This window comes from Lactuca saligna, chromosome 6 (genome assembly GCF_052625555.1).
Source record: "Lactuca saligna cultivar CGN05327 chromosome 6, ASM5262555v1, whole genome shotgun sequence".
In the NCBI taxonomy this organism is placed as follows: Eukaryota; Viridiplantae; Streptophyta; class Magnoliopsida; order Asterales; family Asteraceae; genus Lactuca; species Lactuca saligna.
In genome coordinates, this window is record NC_136422.1 from 101,484,304 (window position 1) to 101,490,960 (window position 6,657).

The following is a 6,657-nucleotide window of genomic DNA, read 5'->3' on the forward strand; positions in this document are numbered from 1 at the left end:
TCCTCGAGTGCGAGTGTCAACATCCTTCGCCGTACGCGTGGCGTACTCCGGATGAGTCCGGTGACTCGCCTGCGGATAATACCGAGGTTTAATAATTAAATTTAATTATTAATTATTTAAGAAACTTCGAAAATTCATATCTTCCTCATACGAACTCCGTTTTCGACGTTCTTTATATCCACGCGAAGATGAGACTACGCTCTACAACTTTTGTTTAGACTCCGTCGACTAATTTTGAATTTATTTTTATTATTTATTTTTAATAGGTCGGGACAGAAAATTTCGTTATAAATTCATAACTTCTTCGTTTGACGTCCGTTCTCGCCTAACTTTTTATCGTTTTGATACTAACAACGAGATCTTCGAATCTCATTTAGATCACTAAGGCTAAATATCGCTCTAATGTAAATTGCACTTTTTACGTCATTCAGTGTTGCCGGTTCTGTCGCGAAACTTCGACAGGTCATAACTTCTTCGTTATAACTCGGATTTCGGCATTCTTTATATCTTCGGAAACCTTGTTTCAACTACTACAACATTATCTAAAGATATCAAGTTTATTTTATACTTAAATTTTGACGCTTATTTTTATTCTTAATTAATCAAATCACATAATTAAACAATTAAGCACAAAACACATAACCCTCAAATAATACACTTCTATTATTTCAAAACGGCTTACAAAGGTTAACCTAGACTATTACATTGCTAAAAATGGCAAGTCCAGAAACACAGGCGTTACAATCCCGGGGCTACGAAAATGTATTTGGACCTAAGGAAGGAGTATTGGTGGCCCTGTATGAAAAGGGATGTTGCATGGTTTGTTGAGAGATGCTTGACTTATCGGCAGGTCAAGGCCGAGCACCAGCGACCACACAATAAATTGCAGCCGCTAGATATTTCCGAATGGAAGTGGGAACATATTACCATGGATTTTATCACCAAATTGCCGCGGACTGCGAGGGGAGTTGATGCGATTTGGGTGAAGATAGATAGATTGACGAAGAGCACTCATTTTCTGGCCATCAGCAAGAGCTCTTCTACGGAGAAGTTAGCGGAATTATACGTGAGGGAGGTGGTATCGCGTCATGGGGTGCCGATTTCGATTTTTCTGATCGTGATGTGCGTTTCACTTCCAGGTTCTGGAAGAAGTTCGATGAGGAATTGGGTACTAGACTGCATTTTAGTACCGCATATCATCCCCAAACAAACGGTCAGAGTGAGTGGACGATTCAGACGCTTGAGGATATGCTCCGAGCATGCGTTTTGGATTTCGGAGGGAGCTGGGACACCTATCTACCTTTAGCAGAGTTTTCGTATAACAACAGCCATCATTCGAGCATTGGTATGCCACCCTTTGAGCTGTTGTATGGGCGGAGGTGTTGCACCCCCATCTACTGGGGTGAGGTGGGGCAGCGGGTGATGGGTAGCACGGAGATCGTACTCCAGACGACCGAGCAGATTCAACAGGTCAGGCAGAGGTTGTTGGCTGCTTAGAGCCGACAGAAGAGTTATGCAGACAGACGTCGGTTCGAGCTTGAGTTTCAGGTCGGCGATCTTGTACTCCTGAAGGTCTCTCCTTGGAAAGGAGTGACTCGATTCAGGAAGAGGGGCAAGTTAGGGCCCCGATACATTGGTCCTTTCCGTGTGATCGCGAGGGTAGGCCGGGTAGCCTACCGTTTGGATTTACCAGCAGAGTTGGGGCAGATTCACGACACTTTTCATGTGTCACAGCTGAGGAAATGTATAGCCGATGAATCGGCAGTGGTTCCATTAGAGGATATTCAGGTAGATGCGAGCCTGAATTATGCCGAGAGACTAATGGCCATCAGAGATCGGAAGATCAAGGTTTTGAGGAACAAGGAGGTACCCCTAGTGTTGGTTCAGTGGCAGCATCGGAAGGGTTCAGAGATGGCCTGGGAGCCGGATCGTGAGATGCGTGAGCAACATCCGGAGCTATTTGCAGAGCGAGACTTCGAGGGCGAAGTCTAGTTCTAGTGGGGGAGAATGGTAATAGCCCGGATTTCCAGGTATCTTTTATTCGCATATTTTTGGTGTTTTGTGAGGGGACTCGGCGAGTTGGAGCTCGAACTCGCCGAGTAGGGTCGCGGTTTTGGACGCGGGTTCGCGCCTGGACTCGGCGAGTCCGCGCTGTTTGATGAAACCCTAATTTTCCAGTCCTAAGCTCTATTTAAAGGACCTTATGGCCCTTCATTGCGGCCACCTTGATCCTTGAGAGCACCAAAGCAGCTAAGGGTTCCTGTGAGTGAGATAAGAGGCTATTGTTCACCAAATTTGTGTGTCTTTGCAAGAAAGGAAGGGGGAAAGTACAGCTAGAAGAGTTGGGAGCTTGGATCTACTTCCATTTCGCCAAGGGAAGTTTCTTGAGGTATCTTTCAGAGCTTATTTCCGTGTTTATGTTGATATGGTCAAATCTAGGATTTCTTCTTGCCTTATTTGCTTTGTAATTGAAGTGTGAGAGGTCCCATGGAGATATGGTACCTAGATCTGGACCTTAGCAAGTCTAGAAAGTCCCAAATGCTATGCTTTATGTCCTTCCTTTTGGGTTGGAGGCTAGGGTTGCCATATTAGTGGTCATTTCTCCAAAAAGAACCTTGTAAGTGTTGCATGGTGGCCAAGACTGTGACTTTACGTGATAAATGAGCTTAGGAGGGCCAGATCTATGAGTTTATGGAGCGGATCTGACCTTAGAAGCAAGTTTGAGTCGATGCATGGCATGGACTCGCCGAGTCTGAAGAACAGACTCGGCGAGTAGCATGAAGATTGTCCTTAACCACTTAATGAGTGGTCCTAACGAGTTATGGTTGACTCAGTGAGTCACGGGGAGTTTCAGAGGGATTGACAGGTAGACTGAGTCGAGCTGGAACTCGCTGAGTTGTCCTTGCGACTTGGCGAGTTGAGTCGCGGTGGCCCTGCGATTTATGTCAGGGGAGTACTCAACGTGTCAAAGGGAAATCCTTGCGAGTTGGTGAAAATGCTTAGACTCGCCGAGTCGCTCTAGTGCACTCGCCGAGTCCGGTCAAATTGACCATTGATTGTTGACCAGAGTTGACCAGTGTTGACTTGATAGGGATAGTCAACCTTAGTGGTAAAAGTATTAATTAGAGATATATGATGTTATAGGAGGATTATGGCTCGGGGGTTCGAGCACGAGTGATTTCCAGGGTTCGCGAGTTATCGAGATATACGAGGTGAGTCTTCTCACTATATTGTACCCTGAAGGGTTTGACTGTGTGACCGGAAGGTCGAATATGATATGAGATATATGCATTATGTGTGATAAGTTAATCGTTATATGTGCCATGTATGATATGCTTGATATGGGCCGGAAGGCATTACGTTATGGGCCGGAAGGCGAATATGTTATGGGCCCGAAGGCATTGTAATATGGACCGTAAGGTTGATGTGGGTAGGACCGGAAGGTTTACCCAGTCGGGACAGGGTCTGGAAAGGCGTATGTGCGTAGGTTGTATTTTGGGGAACTCACTAAGCATTTATGCTTACAGTTGTTCTGTTATGTGTTTCAGGTACTAGCGAGGACCGTGGGAAGGCGTCGGCGTGACCGTACACACACTCGGGGAAAGCTATTTTTGTGATCTTTGTTATGTAATTGGTCGTGACAATATTGTTTACATTGGAATCTAAATTATTACTCGATGTTTTGATGTTTGTAAAAATGAAAAAAATGGTTTTAAAATTTACTTCGTTACACAATCCATCTTGAATGTCTGTTTGCTAGTTTCTTGAGAATACATGTAGTTTGAGAGTCAACACAAGCATGTTGGTGATTGTTATTGGTTTTCTGCTAACAGCAGTAATACTTTTAATAAGTCTAAAAAGTATTTTGTTTATATGTATAACAATAGTTAAAACATTGTTTACAATTAGTCTTTAAAAGCCCAAAATATATTTTTGTATAAGTAAATCTATACTTTAAACCATATTGGTAATAAATTCTTGAAAGCAAAAATGTATCTTTGTATAAGTAAATTCATACTTTAAACTATGTTTGTAATAAACCATTGAATATCCTTGAAAATCAATTTTTTGTATTACATAAGTAATTCCATACTTAAAATAGTTTTGAAAGCAACCAAGCCCATGGTTGTAGTGTGAGATATATATATATATATATATATATATATATATATATATATATATATATATATATATATATATATATATATATATATTCTAGTTAATATTTTTAGTGAGTCCTATAACCGAGCTATGTGATTGAACCCGCTTCGATTGATCGGTTGAGGGTTGTAGCTAGCAACCGTAGGTGGGATGTCAACATTGTATAAATCTATACATATGTATCTCGCTCCAAATATTAACGGTTATAGTAATGCGACTATGATAAGTGTTTAAACTTAGCCAATGAATAACGTCTCACCAAAAAGCCCTTAACTAAAAATGTTTGTAAATAACTCTCAGCCCTAACTTAATTGGGATTAAATCATTAGGCATAATGAATATTGTTTGTATAAGATTTTTAAAAGCTGAGTATGTTTTACATGTATGTAAAAGTGTAATATGCTCGCTTTTATAAAAATGAATGTGTCAAATTAATGAATATAGGTACATGTATAAATGTTGTGTACTTAAACATATAAATAAACATGTATAGTAACACCTTGAATTCTCGAATTTCTACGTAGTTTCATAACTTGCTTCTTATAATATGAAATGTCACATAAAAATCATATAATTTTGTATTTTGTAGTATTTGTTGTATGAAATTGTTATGTCACCACAAAATAACTCTAATACCGAAAAATTTATACCGATTTATTAGTAACAAAATAGTAAATTTTTAAATAATAATATTTTTATAGTCTAGATTTATTCGCATAAAAAGAAAATTGATTTGTATAAACATAATATTTTGCACATGTATCTGAGCAAGGCACCGAGGCAACGAGGAATCGGAAGCAAATCAGTTGGTGAAGGTTCGATCCTCTCTTGATCGGTGAAGGGTGTACGAAATCAGGTGAGGGGTTCGATTGGGGAGTCCGAGATTGTCGATGGGTGGTTGAGGAATCGCGAGAGGAGGAGATATCGACCCCCGCTGCTCCTGTTTGCTTCACCGCCAGCGGGAATGAAGAGAGGCGAACGGTGGGAAGTGACAAGGGGTGTTCGATGGACGAAAATCGCGAGGAGGGAGGTATCTTCGATTGGGGGCTGTTCGATCCTCATCTGATCGATTGTCAAGGAACGGAAGCAGAAGAGGTGGAGGGTTGGATCCTCGTTTGACCAAGAACAGAAAACAAAAATAGAAACACGAGGTGCTTGACTGGTTCGAGAAAAAGAAACATGAAGGTGATTTGGTTCGACGGTGGTTGATCAGTCATACAAGGTAGGGGGCGGTTTATTTCCATCGAACCTTCTTAGGTTTCTTCCTCATCTCTGGCAGCAAGATCACCAATGGATAACAGTGGCAATTCCGATCCATAAAAGGTAAAATGGTTGATTTTTGGGATTGTTTGTTGTTTGATAGGGATAGATTTAGGTGAGTGTTTGGTTGGATCATTTTACAGGGAAGGAAAAGAAATACAAATGTGAGGTTATTTATTCTTTTTGTTTGCAGGTATACCCGAGAACAAGAATAGTTCTTGTGTTGTTGACAGAAATAGGTATAGGGAAAAGGATGAATGGTGGTAGGGTGGTGACAGTGCAAGGTTATGATGGGGTTGTAGCAACCACCGATTGCTGCTGTGAATTTGATGGGAAGTAAGAATCGATTTGTTCTTGCTGGAAATGAAGATGCAAGCAGATACAAAGGATCAACCAATTTTTACTGTAAGTGTTTAATATTTGTTTGATTGTTAATGAATCAGTACTTGATTAGTAGAAGCAATACCATTGCTGCTGTGAATTTGATGGGAAGTAAGAATCGATTTGTTCTTGCTGGAAATGAAGATGCAAGCAGATACAAAGGATCAACCAATTTTTACTGTAAGTGTTTAATATTTGTTTGATTGTTAATGAATCAGTACTTGATTAGTAGAAGCAATACCATGTGTTTTCAGTTACCTGTCTGTGATCTGTGTGTGAGCTGTACTAGAGGACGTGGGAAGGAAGTAAAATGGAGTGCAAGTTTTTTTTTTTTTTTGAGTTTTTCTTTGTATAAAATGGAACTTGGAGAAGCGATTACTTGGCTGGCTTTATTTATTTATTTATTTGGTAGATTAAATAGATGTATTTCTCTATGTATTGTTGAGAAATTTTATTGGTTATATATATATATATATATATATATATATATATATATATATATATATATATATATATATATATATATACTACTTTACAACCCGTACGAACCACGGTTACAAAATTATTAAATTTATAAAAAATTCAAAATTATTAATCATTTACTTTATACAAAATTTTAAATAAATTATTAATTAAAAGATATTTTTATTAATTATGTAAAATTATAATCATTAATTCAAATAAATATATAGAGTTAATTTTATTGGATTAGATGTCTAACTCCATAACTATTATTGGTATGAACTTGAACCGAGTGTACTATGGTCCATTTAGATTGCATATCATGAGGACAATTTGTTATGATGAACTTTTGAGAAAAGGTTATTTATAGTTTATTAATATATTATAAGTTAT

General features: G+C 39.0%; 1 long non-coding RNA gene across 1 annotated transcript; it reads left to right on the top strand.

The window, feature by feature from the left end:
• The first annotated feature begins 4,896 nt into the window (after positions 1 to 4,896).
• On the top strand, positions 4,897 to 6,236 carry LOC144999637 (uncharacterized). Its single transcript, XR_013660949.1, has 3 exons — positions 4,897 to 5,484; positions 5,615 to 5,982; positions 6,057 to 6,236. It is a non-coding gene; the product is annotated as an uncharacterized LOC144999637 (long non-coding RNA).
• Positions 6,237 to 6,657: the final 421 nt, after the last annotated feature.